Below are 18,052 nucleotides of genomic sequence, written 5' to 3' on the forward strand. Positions count from 1 at the left end.
TCTTATTATTCTTTCTGGGTCACAAAATAAACGTTTAACATGTTTTCAGCCGAGAATGTAGCTGTGTAAACCTCAAATATCGGCTCAGTTTATCAGGACACCACATATTTTCAAAAGCGCTCCGACGTTTTCGGAGACATCTGTTACCCACTAGCTCGTTAGCGAGCCGGGGGCTAGGCTCACTAGCGCCGTGAGAACACCGGACTCCCCGCAAATCGTTTTCAAACCCACCGCCATCTTTCGCTACTCAGGTTAAATATATATGAGTCACTTAGATAACTTAAAATGTTATTGTTTGGCTTTTTTTTTTTAGTATTTTATTTGTTCCTGAGTAAATCGGTTTGGCTGAGATTAAAGTTATAGTTTTTACACAGCTGAATAAACGTCAAGCAGACAGCTGATTATCAGAAGTGTGAGATGCTCCAGAATATACTCCAGTGTCCTGTTATATTTTAGAAAGCAAGGAGTTTATTAAACTTCACCGAAACAATCTGCAAATTTCATTAAAATTTAATAAACTATCATCTTGTCTTTATTTTTAGTTAGCACAGACCTTAAACACTTAAAGCTGTAAGCTAATGGATGATGATCTGATTAGTCGACTAATCGCAAAAATAATCGGTGACTAGTCGACTATCAAAATAATCGTTTGTGGCAGCCCTAGTCAGCACACACACTCGTCAACCCAAATATCTTTGGCAGCCTGTCCACACACACCCTATCACAAAACAGACACTTTCATTTGCGGTGACGCAAATTTTGTTAATAACACTATGTGGCGATGACACAAACAGTAAGGACATGTTAAGGTCAGGAATGTGGAAATCCATCCACACAGGGTGCCTACCTGGCTGCACACACAGCTTCCTTTAATCTAGTAGCTTCAGGCTAAAAGCTAACCATAAATCAAGCACTACAAAGTCATCATCATTCACTGTGCTTTCAGTTGTTCGAATCTTTCCCAGCCTATTTTCTCCATCACCCAGACTAGGCTTTCCTGGCCTCATTCCTATGATTCTATTATTCATTACATCGTCTGCATTTTATTTTGTGACCATCTTACCCGCTCTCCGTCTTTCTTTTTTCTGCCTTGCCACCTTCAATAAGAGAGGACGTGCATACACGCACACCCACCCACCCAGCACCAGTGGTGTGTAGGGAGGGGGCGGGAGTAAAAATAGAACAGGTCTCCTTACGCATGATCGGCTAATGAGGTAGGGAAGGGAGAAGGAGGTGTATGTGTAGCATGCAAACATCAGAAAGGATATAGACACTATGTTCCTGTGCAGACAGGTGAACAAAAGATTTTTTAAAAAAAATGTTCTTTTAAAATGCTGACATTACACAACAAAAGTGATTTTTTTTTTATATTATCATTTGTTGATAAGTGGGACTCATCTCCACATCCATGTGTTTGACTTCTCCAGTGGTGAAGTACATTTATGAGATGGATTTTACACAAAAATAATACACAGATGACCTAATGAACAAGTTATGCTTTGATGTTTTCTTCCAATCCTCTCACAAAGCTGTTTTATTTTTTAGACAGATAACTTACTAAATTTTGACTATTTGTTTTATTTAAAAAAAAAAACTAACTCTAACAAGTACACAATAAGATAAGTCAGTTTAAGCGCTGATAAACACAAATTTCTAATCAGCTACTCACATGGCAGTAAATTTAGGCATACAGACACTATCAGCTGAAGTTCAAGGTGAGCATCAGGAGCATCAGAATGGGTAAGAACGGTGATTGAAGTGGTTTAAATATTTCACAAACTGCTAATCTACTGGGACTTTCTCACACAACTATTTCTATGGTTTACAGAGAATTGTCATAGATTTAAAAAAAGAAGGGGGGGTGGTATTGTAGGTGAAAAGGTCATGTTGATATCAGAGGTCAGAGGAGAATGTTACATCTGCTTCAAGCTGATAGGAAGGCAACGGTAACTCCAATTACCACTTAAATTACCACCAGGGTATGCAAACAAGCATCTCTGAATACACAACACATCGAACTTCGAAGCAGATGGGATAGAGCAGCAGAAGAACACACCAGGTGCGACTCCTGTCAAGGAATAACAGGAAATTTGCGCTACAACTCACATGGGCTCACCAAAATTGGACAACATATAATGTTTCCTGTCTGTTCAGTCTCCATCTCTACTGCACTATTTGAGTTGTAGGTTCAGAAACTGGCGCAAACAACATGAAAGTATGGATCCATCCCATCTTTGCGTCGGTTCAGACTGGCAGTGATGATATAGTGTTGTGGGGAATATTTTACAAGCACCTAATTGGTTTGACTTGACTTTTAGATTTTCCATTAGGTGGAAGTTCCTGGTACCAGGTGCTTTTTAGTACCTACTCCACCGGAGCACCATGTGATCTGAGCCACTAACTGGCCCGTCAGTGGGATTACTTGATGAGTCACGAAAGACGCTCCTACACAAACAAAATCTCAACCACCATTTTTAAACCTAGCAACCAGGATAATAGCTCCACACAAACCAACAATCTCGCTAATAATAATAATAATTGCTATCATCACCAATTTCACACTGGTTTCATGAACATGACATTGAGTTCTCTGTACTCACATGGCCTCCACAGTCACCAGATATTATTCCAACAGAGCAATTTTGGGATATGAGGGAGCCGGAGATTCAGGAAATTTTCAATCTAAAATAACTGCCTGGGCTTTGTGCTAAGACGACTAAAGTGACAAGACTTGGATTCTAAGACTCGCATTGAGTTATAACATTAAGTATTACTTATAACATTTATTTGGATGTAGTTTCAGATGCAACGAGTAGCATCTACTGGAAAAGTCTATTTTAGAGTCGGTCGTCATTTAAAATAACATGGTCAGTCTCACTAGACTAAACTATGACGGCAGAAAAGAAAAAAAAAATACGACCAGCGTACAATGCAAACCAAACAACCAAATAACTCTGTACCACACAGACACGAAGAGACTTTAAACCAATTTTGAGAGGCAACAGATCTATTTTTTCCACTATGTCAGTCATCACAACAGCTCTGTTACTACAGACCAACTGCAGTTCATACTCATTTGAAACATTGTTTCTCAATGGGCCAGCTCTAAGTGTGCGTTTGTGTGAGCTGGCATTAGAGTGGAGCTTCGTCACGGCCACTTAGGCCTGCTTTAAACTTGCCCTCCTTATCCGCAACTGTTTAACACCAGCAACCTTGTTCTACCTCTCTCACAACTATCTAACTCACCCTCTTCACAACTCTCTCTTCTGCTCTCCAGTCCAGGGTGCCTCTTTCTCTTTTTCACTAAATCTCTGCACTCATCTCTCTCCTCTCTTCCTGGGGCCCCTTTCAATCCCCCCCCCCCCCCAAAATCACCCACTCGTATTATCTCCCTCTACACTCCTCCTGTTTCTCTCCTCTTCCCACAGTCCATATAAAAACACCAGTGACATTACAATCTCGCTTCAAATACACAGACATATATACGCACTTGACAGTTTATGGCAGGAAACTGTGACCAAGTTTCTTATAAACGGGGTCAAATATGGGTTAAACACTCTGAGTCATAAACTCCTGTATAAGCAATCATCAGAAGATGTGTTTTGTTGCTTCATCAAGGAGATTTTCATGCAGAATTTGTCTAGAGGCATGTACTGTAATGCTTGGGTGCTGTGGTACATTTCATCCTATTTCACAGCCAATTAGTAGCGTTCAAATAACCCAGATGTCTAAAAAGGCACAAATAGCCTGCAGATTCATTGTAAACACAAACTCAGACACAGCACTGCCAGCTGCACACTTGAGAGAAATATGGTTTTCTGATTTTATTCAGCCTCATCTCTTTAATGTGACCTTCCTTCAATTAATTGATCTGCACAAGACCATCAAAGCAGTAGAAATCTGCCAATAATAAAAATCCTCACTCAGCTTGTTACACCTCTCATTTTACAGATGAACGGTTGACTGAATGGCTGAATTAACTGACGAACTAATGACCTTACCTACTGTTGTTTCTGTTGCCTTCTTTCCCCCCCTGCAACTCTCTTCCTTCTTCTGACGTTCTGTTTACCCTCTGTTTGCACTTTCTTTTACTTTTTCTGCCTCTGTTCTTCTATTCGTTTTCCTTTCCCTTCCCACCTCTTAGCAAATGCCTGCCCTACAAAATGTCATTGCCATTTTCTCTCCTACATCCTCTCCTCTCTTTCCCTCAGAGCTCTGCTTCCCCCGGGACGATTGCTCAGAGAAATGAGGGCAGAAAATGAGAGAGCATGGGAAGGTAGGGGGTGGAGATAGTCAAGAAAAGTGTGTGAGAAAAGAGCAGCAATGGAGATAGGCTGAAGAAGGATCCAAAAAGGAAAGAGAGAGGGAGAGCGAACAATCTCACAGACATGCCTACTATGCTGGATTACTAATGGACATTAGCATGAAAACTGCATTTTCACAACACTGTTGTTCACATCTTTTGGCATGAAAACCATGCCTAAAAGCTCATACAAAGTTGTACTTTCAATCAATTCACAATCTTTCACTTCCTTCCTTCACAGTGTTTATCACTAAAGGAAATTAAGCATCTTCCTTTCCAACAATGACATTTTAAAAACCATGAAAAAAAAATGTCTTTCTCTCGCTTTCATATTGAAAATCTTTTGTTGAAACACTAAAACACTAAGCCTTTACTTTGTGTGCTTAGAATGCCAAACCTTCCAGCTTCATTTTATATACAATACAAAGAAAAAGGAAAAAAAAAAAAGAGTAGTTAATGCTGGCGACATCTCCAAGGAAAATGCTCCTACGTTACCTGCTTCTACCAAATTACCCATGCGCACATGTAGGGAGTTAGTGTTCTCACTTTTTAAACACTAGACTGCTGTCACATGAGTCTCACACACTCACACACACACACATTCTTCTCCACTTACAACTTTATTGCTGTCTGACTGGGTTTTAGGGTTGTCATCATAGTAACGACAACTTCCTGGCCTGGACTGTGGCCAAGAGATAAAAATTTACAACAGGCTGAAACAGGCGTGGGTGCTAAACTGTACAACAAGAGAGAAAAGAGAGCGTCGACCTAGTGCCTACACATTTCTGTTAACTTTCATCTGCTAAAGTAGATATGACAAGCCTCAATCTAATATAAAAACATACCCCGCTTCCTGATTCTATGGGCCATAATTGAAAGAATAAAGAGGACAAACTGGTTTCCATGGAAACCGCATTCATGCTCTACAACAATAAATCCCCATGGAGACAAGAGATTACCACAGCAAAAATACAGATTAGTGGACGGAGCTTACGTGACAATAGAGATTATGACCGTGTCTAAACCCGTTTCATAGCACATCAGACTAGCAGCTGATATTTCATGCTGGACCTACAACAACCGCAACAGCTACTTTTCTCCCCCTACTCCCACCATCGCTGAACCAACAGCAACCCTCCAATGATACTACCACTGAAAAACACAAAGCATGCATCTATGAAGCAGAGTTACTCAGATTCGGCAGATTCTGAAAGATGAGGAAGACTGCAACTTGCAACAGATACACTGACACACTGACTTAAGACTTTTCCACCTCTTCATGTGATTACTGTACTTGACTTATATGGTCAGGCAATATTACTGAATTACAGACTTTAAAATTTTTGATCGTATAATTTTTAATACCACCATGAAACTGAGGTCATATATTGTCGTGCATGGTACAAAAATGAACATTCAAGCGAGCTCGGTGACCTACGAAAGACGGCAAGCAGTACACGAAAATGTAGTAAGTAAAATGGTTGCGAGTGTTTCGGGTTTAGTCAGCCAACGCGAACGAAGCTCTGTGCACGACGCTTCTAAAAAGCTATGAGTAAAGAGAGTAAGCCTTCACTTTAGATCAATTTGCTGATATGAACATCTCTCCAGTGGTAGCAAATGTCATTGGGTCATCCAGCAAGCATCTAACATAGGGAACATAGAACATCGGGATGTCGTTGTTCACAATTTCGCTATCAATCTAACTAACTTAAATTTAAAAAGTAAAAGTAAAACTTAAAAGGGTAGAAGTCAGCTAATGCTAGCAAAGGGAGTACCAGCAGCCAACTTCTACCCATGCAGGTTAAAATCCATACATGGCACTAATAATAATAATGATAATAGTAAATACTGTTTTTCCACAAACTCATTTCTAGGCCCTGATAGCATCCTTAGCATTATTTTCATTCATTTCGGTGAATGTCAGGAAGTTACAAAGTTCTGTATTTTTAAAAAAAGCAAAGACAAAAAAAACCCCACTCATACCTATTAATCCTTTTTTGGATTACTAGAACACTCCTGGCAGGATCTTCAACATGCTGACTGAATATTCTGGATAACTGCCCTGAGACCTACTGTTTCATCAAGGTATCAATCTAAACTTAATTTAAAATGAAAATAATAATCACAGCTGTTTAGTTTTGAGGTCCTGAGAACCATAAACTTTCTGTCACTATGATGACAAAAAGTTTTAGTTTTTTTCCTATTGAACAGAATTAAACAAACCCTAAAAGCTGAAATCAGAAAAAGCTGCCAGAGTGGTGATCCTTCACCCATAAGAGCGCAAATCCCTGAAGTGTTTGAAAACTTATTTTCTGCAGCACAGATAGTACCTTCAAAGATTTGGTCTCTAGAGGTGGAAGCAGGGGTGCAGCACTATTGGGCAGCGGACCCAAATACGCACATATAGTGGAACGTCAGTGAGAACCAGATTCCTCATTTAGCCAAAACTAGCTAGCTAAATACTACCTTGAAGTCTGCAGCATCTGTTGACCGTCAAAGGTTTTTTTCTACTGCAGAGGACTTTGTCACAGCACAGAGGACAAACCTCCAGCTTTCCCCTTATCAGCTGCTGTAGTGCTGGATGAACAAAGGGCCCGTTTCTTGATTTGTTCTCACACTGAATTCTTGAATACTACAATGTCCATTTCATGTGTACCAGCTGAATGATTGTCACAGCTGCCAGGCGAAAGGGGCAAAAACATTCTTCTTATGTCTATTTGAACTCAGAAACACTGCAAATTATACCAAGGAGGAGCTTTTATGAGAGCAACAACGTATATTAAAATATGGTGAGTGCACCATATATTCTAGCTGCTTCATAAGATAATTAAGTAGAGATAATTCAGTGAATAATTTTTTAATTTGGCCTGTTGGTGGCCTGTTAGTAGGTGGGATACATCACACTGGCACCATGAATGTCAATAAAAAAAATATCAGAACAATCATTCAAATGCTGAGCTGGGTTTTTCTAGACACAATGCTGCTACAAAACCTACAAACTCTTCAGAGGTGTTATCTACATGTAAAACTTGTTTACATAGATGCAAAATGACTACCTTCATGTCAAAGCTGCATTGTTTCATTGTTTGAGTCAATGAGTGGTTCACTCCGTTGTCTTGCTGTGCACTGAGAAATGTTTTCAAGCATTTCACTGAGCAGCGAAGCTTGTTTCTGACAGAGTCAAATGGAGTCCAAAACACACAGTGCTGGAAATCAACGGAACTGCATGCAGTTGTGCCTATTGAATTAAAAAGTTGCAGATCGCTCCGAGTCATCCAAACAAGCTAAAAGCTTTCCAAACTATTCCGCCACAGCCGAACAGCTGATAGTTACAGAGCCCTGTTTTGAAATAACCAAGCAGATACACAATTCTAATCTCTGCCGTTCTCTTGTATGATTTGTCAATCTGCCATCCAGTGACACATGCATACACAAACACACAAAGCAGATTCTTACACATATGTAAAAACATACTCTCAGCATCTCTAATAGATACACGAGCTTTGAGTGTGTGATGACTACTGCGCTCTGACACACCCTCACACAGATGTACACACATACTGCTGGTGTGAAAATTCAGAACATGCCTGTTTCTGTACACTGCACTCTGACCCTCAAACTGGGGATTACACAGAGGATAATCCCTGTTTATGTTTGTGTGTCTGTCAGTCTCCCTGCCGGTCTGTCAGTCATCCCTTCACCCAACTCTCTTTCTCTTCAACTACACCTGATGTCAACCTCACTGGCTTGAAATAAACACAGGCATTGACACAATTGTTCCTTGATGCCTTTTTGCTTTTGGTTTGAGCTTAACAAATGAAAATTCACCTCCTGGGTAATTCTTAAGTGACCAATACTATGTCATTACTTTAGTCACTATATCATTACTGTCAAGTCTCATGTACTAAACTCTACTCTTCAACAGGTGCTAGTTCTCAGTCCATTACCTCTGTCTATGGATGTTATATGCCCCTGCAAATAATACTTACTTGAGGGTTTCATTTACATACGTATAAATTATATTTTCTTTATACAATGCTTAGAAACACCAGGAATATGCTTTTACTATACGGGGGTTGAAGCAGCATTGCCTAAGCAATTTAGAAACTGCAACCTGTGAATATAAGGCTTTTGTGCTGTCATTTTTGGCATTATTTAACTACTAACTAATGAAAATATTGTCTCATTTATTGCTTTATTATCATGACATATCAAAAATTATGCAATAATGCCATAACACAGACTAACGATGCAATAAATTAATCATATTATATGGTATTTTTCATGCATCTACTCTTCCCGGGTTGAGCCTCTCTTTCTGTGTGGGGGTGAGAATAATGGGTCAGCTCATAACTGCTATTGTGAAATGCTAAACTCCCCTATTCAGCGATTAAAGCAGTCAGGCGCAAGTGCCCAGTCTGTGTGAATGAGAGACAAAGGGAGAAAGTATGGGTGGGTCACACAAGTGCACATGAGAGGAGATACAATTTACTGTGTGTGTAAGAGAGGGGGGGGGGGTGGGTGAAAAAGACGGAAAGGGAGAGAGGAAAAAGGTAGGCATTAGCTGGAAGGTGATAAAGAATGAGTGAAAGATGAAGAGAGCGAAACCCACGGTGAAACTGCGCGGCTCAACAAGCTGTGGGTATGGTGTTGCTATGGCAATGTATATCCCATAGAGGGTGGTGACAACAGGTGCTCTGGCAAAACAAATGACTTCATGGTCATCAAGGCTCTTTGTTACGGTCGCCTTGTGTGGCAAGCTGATTTAGATGGAGCGAAACACATCCTAGTCTTCTGCCAGAGCCTAAAGAGGATGCACGGCTCATCAAGTATTGATTAGAAAGACTCTAAAAGCCTTGCAGTCTGTCAGAAAACTACCAAAACATGCCATGCCTCAACCATTTAGTCTGTTTGGCACACATACTGGTTACATATGTTTGCCGATTTTTATTCTTCACATACTAATAAGAGCATAGTTTTACTGAGTTGCTCAGATAAAATAAGCAGTTTTTGGACTGTGATGAGAGGGTTTTTTGTATTTTATGATCACTTATAGACTAAAAAGACTATTGTGTGCATTAGGAAAGACAATTATCCACAGAGTGACCGACAAGTAAAAGAATCAGCAGCCCTCGTCAGGAGTAATCAGCATGTTCTCCATTCATGCTACAGTGAGCATTCAGACCACTGCAACATGAGCACACACCACCATCACAGCTCCCTGCCATTCATTTCGTAACTACTAACCTTAACCCTGAAATCTAAAATTAGCCATCCCTTTTGTGAACACTGCAAGATGTCCTCAATTTCAGAACATTGTGCCATTTTCTCAATTACTGCAAGGCCGTGTTGCCTTTAAAGTGAAGACACATAGTCACACATCTTTATGTGACCATCTCTTATTGTCCAAGCAAATGACATAACCCCGCAGATTATTTAGTCATTTTATTTCAGCTAAATCTCAGATCAGTGACCTCTGACCTCCAACCAGGAAACAGGAAGTAACTCTCTTCCCGATTCCCCCTCCAACCAATCTCCCATACCTCTATCTTTTAATTTGCATTTTTGGTTACACATCTCCCTGAGTACCTGTTTAACGTATCCTACTTTCATCAGAAACTGCCACAAATCTACAAAAAATTACAAAAAACAAAAAAACAAAACAGGAAATTACTCAGAGCAAAACATCCGTACATTCATGTGTGTCTGTGTTATGTCATACAGAAGTTTGTTTCCCTTACAGTAATATTTTGGCAGTCATTGCTAGTACAGTATGACACAAAGGCTACATGTCAAAAAGGACCTCTGTTTCTTTCTTTATAAGAGGGTCATATTATGGGCTTTAAAAAAAACACTTATCCCCAAGACTATGAAAAGTGGGTAATATGTCATTTTAAAGAAGATTTAAAGATTAAAACTCCATTAGGATTTACATGCGTCAGATTTGAGGACTATAGTAATAAGCTGTCTTCCAGAATTTATGGATGGTGTCTTGTATAAAGAAACTTCACTTCAGGCAGGTAGCTAGCAGAAAAGCAAGTGCAACAAAGTTTGAAACAACATGTATTTATGAATTTCTGACGCCACTTTCAGACATCTTTTCCATTAAGCCTCCTTTGTGGACCATCATCTGTATGTTGTAGTAGTGTACTGTCACCAGGGGGACGGTGTCAAAATCGTGTAAAACATCCAGTACAGTGGGATATTCTAAACACTCTAAACATGTGTTTGCACTGTTATTGGTCCTTTAACTTAGCCCCACTGACTGTATAGATGATTGACAACAAGGCTCCACTTCCTTTCCTGTACAACAGTGAAACCACACAATTGCAGGACCTGCTAGCTAACACGTAGGAGTCGGGGGTCATGACCGATACTATAGCCAAACAACCAGAGGCAGTTGACATGTTTTGGCTTCACTTTTGGTAACCTATGAGGTCATCCATATTTTCTACAGTCATGGTGAAGCCCCTGCCAAACAGAACAAAGAAGTCATAAAAGTCAATGAACTTCTTTGTCGTGATGCAAATTCAAATGGTAAAAACAACTGTCTGTGCTTCTCATGCTGTCTCCGCCCCCTTCTATGCGGTGAACTCCAACATCATTCTTTCCTGTTCAAACAAACTTTTCAACCAATCAGCATTCCCACCACACATGGCTGGATACCCATAGTCCTTCAGTTTGCATAGCCAAAGACCTACACAAATGTACACCAGCATAGGACCACAGATCCCACATTAACAACATCTGAATGGGTCAGGTTCATGTATAAATATACTGTTCATGTATAAATATACTAGGCTGTATTACTAGAGTGGACCCAGTACTATTTCACTTTTAAACATATAGGGTGGGGGCAACTAGAGTCAAGGCTGGCAACTAAAACAAGACTCTTTCGTACATGGCAAATATGACAGGTACATCACTAATGAGAGCAGAGATACTTGCTAGTGAAGTTAGTCATGCTGAAGTTAGTGAAGTTGTATACAGAAACTTGACTGCAGGCACATAGCTAGCAGAAAAAGTAGGTGCTGACGTCACAAAGATGCACACAAACAGACATTGTCAACTAGTCCTCACCATGTACATCCGTCAAGATAAGTCTTGATTATTAAGATCCCGAAAGAAAAATGGCAGATTCAATTTAAACAGCAAAGTATCAATAACTTTGATTAAGACTTTAGAAGTCTCATTACCTGAATATTTATGTACAAACTGGGTATTATGTTTGACTTTTGTTCGTTGCCAGTTTCTGAGCTCCTTACTACCACACTCTGTCACAAATACTTCTGGCTAATGAGAAAAACTACTGACCCTACTTTCTGTTAGTTTCCCACAAATTCACAGTCAATGGGTTCAATACGCTCTTTCCAAAATGTTTTACAAACTCCAGAGCATGTCAGTGGCTGCTAATGAGAACAAGTTAGTGTGGCTGCACTCACAGAAATAAACAAATGAACATTTGATGATTAATATAACAGTACTCTTTAATCCATGTTCAGATTATTTACACAGCCCTAGGTCATCATGCATTATGCTACTTTGCTTGCCTTTTATACTTTTTCATTGAATAGATTTTTAGAGTACCTAACTACAGATGATGGAAGTGATCCCTGAGAAGATTAACCTGAAAACAGCTTCAAGTTTCAACTGTCAAGTTTCAGGAAGCAATCCTGAGGATATGCCGCAAGATATGATATCAGTATCAAGAACATAATATTACCAGCCTTTTCTAGCTGATACTCTCAGTGCCAAGACGGTCTTGTGTTGTGACCCAAACTGTGGCTTTCAAAAGATGAAGCCACTGCCTCTGGTCTGTTCAGCCTCTCTCTGAGAATGTGACCCTCTGCTGATTAATCTCTTTTTAACTATGTCTGGCTCTGGGCCAGATCCACAGGCCCACGCTCTCTTTCTGTTTTTATTTTATCATTTCTTTCAGAGCTTGACACTTGCCAGGGAAGGCAGTTTGCCCTTTCTTTTTTCTTCTCTGATGTTGCCCTTCAACACAAGGGCGTCCCATTCTACTACAAGGGACGCTTGCATTTAAGAAAAGAAAATGTGACGTTTTTGACATTTAGATGGCTAAACCTCAAAAAAACGACTTCACCTTACCCTCTTCCATTTTGCCCTCTCCTTCAAACACGCCCTTTACTTCTCCATCCCTCATTCCCCTTCCGCACACTGCTCTACTCACCGTCTCCGTGGCGGTAATAAGCTGAACACTGCATTACAGTTTCCATTCATCCGTGCCTCTGTGATCTTCTCTGTGTGAATCGGAGTCCTGTGGTGCCTGCTGGCTGTGAAAGCTACAGAGGATAATACCTGCCTGTGGAGGCTGACTGCCACACTGTACAATATGTTCACCTTAATAACTGTTGTGACTGCCCCAAATGTCATTACACTCATGAAGAAGATGAAAGCCTCAGAGTGTGCTTTGTGGTTATAGTAACTACTTTCATTCACTGGAAAATGGGTAAGAAAATTGCAGTCACCTGGATGTGTGAAGGCCCCCCCCCCAATATATGCTACTTTATAAAAACAACACGGCACAACTCATTCAAACTGATGAAGGACAGCAGGATTATCTGTGTGCGTCTGAGTTGATGTGACGAGTTCTGTTGAACCCACAGGGTCAGGATGAAAACACACATAAGCACACAAACACACACACACATGGATGTTCCCATAGCCTTTCCGAATGGTTAAGCAATATCTTTCACTCTCTCTGGCACTCTCACCCTCTTTCTCCTCTTGTGTTTGACTCTTACTTCCTCACTACATGTGTCAGTGTTCCTTCATTACGCCTTTCAACTTGCAGTGACTATCTAAAAAATGCTTACTTCCCCTGAGTCTTGTGTACACCCATCCTAAGTGAAGAGTAAGATTGCTTATTAGAGAGGTGCTAGCAAGCAACTGATAACAGTAGGGGATCGATAATGTGTACAGTTTATTATATTTGCTACCAGATCTAATGCATCTAATACTGAAGTGGGCTAGTACTAACTGATGTCAATGTGGGTCAGTTAAATAGGTTTTAGGGGTGTAAACTGACACAGAATGCACAATACAGATATTCACAGGGGTTGCGGAAGCAGCTAAAAAAACACAATCAAAAACAAAAGCCAAAGGAAATGCAAGGTTTCTGCACTCTGCACTCCAGCAAGCTCAGAGTTAAGTTCCAGCTAGATCTAATGAGCAGATTCTCCCACCAGAACAACCAATTAAGGCTTCTCATTAGTGGGTTTGACAGAGCTGCCACTGTTCTGCACATCCTGAGAGCCTGACAATGAACATGGCACCGATGATTATAGATAAAACTATACACGCAGCGAGGAGCCTGACAGGAAAAAACACACCCCAGAAACAGACACGCTTGCCTCTGGGCTTCCCTTTACAGCTTACAAAACATTGTCCTTCCTGTCTGCACCAAAATTTATACTGAATGTGGACTAATATATGTTCCACTGCACAATCCCATTAAAATGTGGCTTTGTGGCTGCTAATCATGAAAGCTTTAAAAACTGAAACGTTATACTTGCCTCTAAGTGCGCAACATGTGCTGCTACACAACAATAACCTAAACACCTGCAAAGCAAAACAACATGCATCACCAAATACAATAATATTTTATTTCCTCAGTTGCTTTTTTGATGTTGTACTAGGTTGGATTAAATTGTATAGGTGTCCGTTCTTAATTTGAGAACAGAAGCTCAGAAACTGCATTTAATTCTAAGAACACAGCTGTCTCATAAGAAAATCTTCAGCTGATAGGTAGCTCCAAAAACTCTTCTTGTTAATGTACAGTAGCTGTGTGCATGAGGACTGAACAAGCTCTTTGTTTTCAAACAGAGATACATAGCAACGGAAACGACATTACTGGAAAATCTACGTTCTGTTCATGATATTAGAATAAACACTCATGCCAAGTCAAATGAGGTGCGGCATCATCAGAGTCCACACATAGGGTTTTTTGTTTTTTTTAAATAACCGAAGAAAAGCCAGACATGCTGGTTGTTCTGCACGCAACCCACATGGATATGTATCAATATGTTAAAGTATAATCAGGTCCCCTTTTCCAAATTAAAATAAATAAATAAATGAAATTAAAAGATCCTCATACTGCCCTGCACAAGGTTTTTTTGGGGGCTGGAAACAGGCACAAAGAATGATTGATCTGCATATCAATAGTTATAGAAACGTCTGATAAACAAAAATGCATTTTAAGCTTTGTTCAATTACAACGCACTTTAAAACAAACTGGTAAAAAAAAAAAATTTATCTCCATTCTGGTAAATTTCATTTTGCGGAAGGTCAAAATGTCTTTGGTGAGTGTCAAAATAAATAACTAACGAGTGATGTTTGAGAGACCCACAAGAAAAAGTTAGTGGTTGGTTGTTTTGAATGTACCTACCTCTCGAGCAGGGCTATCACTGACTACACTTACTATGGCCTACACCACACTGAGAAATAAGAATCACATCAACAGCTTCCCACCTCCACCATTATGTTAGCTTGTGAGCGCAATGACACTGCATCCATCTGTTTAGCCAACAACAGCTACAACTAGGCAGGCCTGAATCTATTGAGAATCTAAAGTGGTATGTCACCACACTAATATTTATGAAAGGGCAGAATTGGCCTGCTGTGCTCTAAAGTCCTCAAAGTCTTCTCTAGCCTACAAAAAATCTTTGCACTGAATGAAAAAAACTTCACAGCTACATGGAAGTACAACAACTGTTGCAGCCTGGGAAATAAACTGATTTACTTTTAGAAACAACAATAGTTAGGCCTTTGATCCCAGTGTATGCATTAGGGGCACAGCCTGGGACTATCTACTGTCCATGACTTTATCTCTGTCCTGATGTCCTTCATTACTATCTGACCTACCTTCCTTTCACATAGAGAGCAGAACACCACAAGCGGAGTGGCGCTGATTAAGGTCATGGGTACTTGACATCACATACTATGGCGTATGATTAGATTTAAGAGTGACACTTAGGAACCCAAGTACATGGCTAGATGTCCTAATATTAGTCAGTGTGTATTGCTCAAAGTTGTGGTACTTCGAAACATCAAACACAGATAGCCGTGGATATATTGGATGTGTTTTATGATCAAAAGGAGACATTTAAAGAATAACTTCTAGAAAAGCAGCATACTTCATTAATGTTAACAGTGGCACTGAACACACAGACATGAACAGATACGTTTGCTAGTTGCCACCGAGTTTTTACAAGTCAGCACAATCTTGGCTCTTTCCAGTCTGCCTGCATTTGTCTGTAAAGTAGCTACGTCCTTCCCATACGTCAAAGCACAGATTCTACGGTGTTGTCTAGAAAGCAAATAAGAAACACAAGTACTGTTCTGCATGTAGACAGATTTATGTTACTAAACCAATAGCACTTCTTCTTTAATATCCTGGTCATGAGAGCAACAATTGTATTTTGTCAAGCCAACATAGCCTAAACCAGAGACGTCAAGCTCATTTTACATCATGTGCAACATACTCACTTTATATTAACTGGGCCATATAAGGTTATTGAAATTAAAAGTAATGAAAGTGGAATTTCAACAGTACCTCTCAGTTTTTCTACATGTAGTAAATGAAAGAAGTCTTTCAACACATCTCTTTGAGTCTAAACTGTAAGAAATAAATGTGTAAAACTGCACAAAAAGTTAACTGGTAACTAAATGTCCAGTGTCCTGTAATTAATTTAAATAATTTAATTATTTATTTAAAAAAAAAAATTCCACAGTGGATTGTGAAAAAACGTGAACTTTTTTTGTTTATCTTTTACTTAAGTATTTTAAAGTTGTTTAAATGACCACTAGGAGGGTATTTAGCCTGATGAAGTTCAAAATTTATCCCCACCTACACATTTTCCAAAGCTGTCCAAACGACCGGCTTGGAGTAGTTGCCGCGCCAATTCTGGCCCCGGGCCTTATGTTTAAAACCCCTGGTTAAAAACCTCTTTGAAATGCAGTAAACAAACAACGTGGACTGCGTTTCCCAGACAGCTTTGTGAACCAGTCACGAACACGAAACTATATCAAACAAATACCAGTTATTTGAAAACGGTTTTAAAAGCACATGTCAGCACAGCCAAATGACTGGAGAAAAATAGAAAGAAAATGTAATTGCATACTCACTCTGAACAGCGTGGTGTTTTTAAATCTCCGTATACTACTTGTTAACTTAGCGGCAGGAAGGAGCTACACGTATTGTCCCGCAAAAACGGAGCCGGATGTTTGAATAGTCAACGATTACCATGGCGTGTTTAGACGAACCAACCGTTAATGTGAAGTTACCGTTACCTCAGCGGTAGCATTCACCTAACTAAAACCCAATGCAGCTACCACGAGTAAGGAAACTCGGTCTATTCATTTAGATAATCAATGTAAGCTAGGCAGGTTTTTACCTGCTTCACAAAATCTTTGATGCTAACTACCTAAACACATCCGCGCGCGAGGAGCAAGGGGCATGAAGGTAGCTTAGGTGATAACAGGGATAATATGGAAGGAGATAGGCGCCATGAAGCGCCTCACAGCGAAGGTATGACCAGAACTCTAAATAACACCTTTCAGTAACAAACGCGGTGTTTGTTCTGCCTTGTTAGAACAACTACGTCTGGTTACAATAGGTACTTGCGCAGGTTAAGTACGCTACCGATATATTACGTACAAAATACCCCCAAAACGCGATGAATCATCTGCAGTAGCTGATGTAGAAATCACGTGATTTAAAAGAGGCCAAATTATTCGTTACCTGTTGTTAATCTCCAACGATGCGTATGAGGAGACTTTCCCAAATGTGGACTCGTGCTCTGTTCTCCTCCAAAAAATAGCGAATGTCCCACTACCTCAGCCTCCAAAAATCTCAACTACAGTCCACACCGAAGATTTGGCGAGGGCTCAAAGCAGACGTATCCATCATCCACTAAGGCCCGCCCCATACAGTGAAAAACATCTTTTCGCAAGCTCCCATTGGCTTAGAGCCATTACTGTATTAGATCTTGATATGTGATTGGTCGCACGTATTGTCTTTTAGCGTCAGTGGGACGTTCAGTGCGGATATGGTAGTACAAATGTAGCGGAGTAGCGCCCTCTCGAGGACGCAAATGTTAATGATATTTTTTACTTCTTTTTGGGGACTGGTTTAATTTTATTTAGACTTGACATTGAAGAGTGGACGAATTTTAGCTTAATATGTGAAAATAAAACAGTTTTAAACAGTTAATAAAATGTAAATAAAGATTTAGTCAGCCAATGATTTTAACTGTTTTTTTATTGTGGTTTAATTTATTTGAGTTGAAAATATACTTTGTTTTTTGCCAAATGCCATAAAGTAACAGGAAAATGCACAGACCTCTGTAAAGTCCAGTAATGCATATTTTTGACTTAACTACATGTGGAGCACATATGAGTAGTCACACCTCAAGGACACAGGAAAAACCTGCAGATACAAGTAGTAGTGGTAGTGAAGGCAGATGAGTTTAAAGACCTTGAGTCAACCATGCAAAGCAACAAGACAGTGCACGAGAGGGGAGAAAGAGAGTGGAGTGGGTGGAGATCAGTCTCAGGGGTGATTTGTGACAAAAGAATAGCAGCAAGAGTAAAAGAGAAAGTTTACAAAGGAATAGTGTGACCTGCTATGATGTATAGTTTGGTGATGGTGGTATATGTTGGACAAAATATATCGATGATGGAGCTGTCGGGCAGGAGAAAAAGAAGAAGACCTCAGAGTAGGTT

General features: G+C 39.9%; 1 protein-coding gene across 26 annotated transcripts in view; it reads right to left on the reverse strand.

The window, feature by feature from the left end:
* Positions 1-17,261, reverse strand: part of epb41l2 (erythrocyte membrane protein band 4.1 like 2) — a 48,660-nt gene extending 31,399 nt beyond the window's left edge. For 23 of the 26 annotated variants that reach the window (XM_026193835.2, XM_026193848.2, XM_026193846.2 and 20 more), the window contains exon 1: positions 17,070-17,261. The gene's annotated coding sequence lies outside the window, so the exon portion shown is untranslated. Of the gene's footprint in view, positions 1-4,001; positions 4,250-16,453; positions 16,798-17,069 lie in introns of those variants that run through there. The other 3 variants (XM_026193832.2, XM_080290170.1, XM_080290172.1) reach the window with 3 other exon arrangements.
* Positions 17,262-18,052: the final 791 nt, after the last annotated feature.

The sequence above is a fragment of the Astatotilapia calliptera genome, chromosome 15 (genome assembly GCF_964374335.1).
Source record: "Astatotilapia calliptera chromosome 15, fAstCal68.1, whole genome shotgun sequence".
NCBI lineage: Eukaryota > Metazoa > Chordata > Actinopteri > Cichliformes > Cichlidae > Astatotilapia > Astatotilapia calliptera.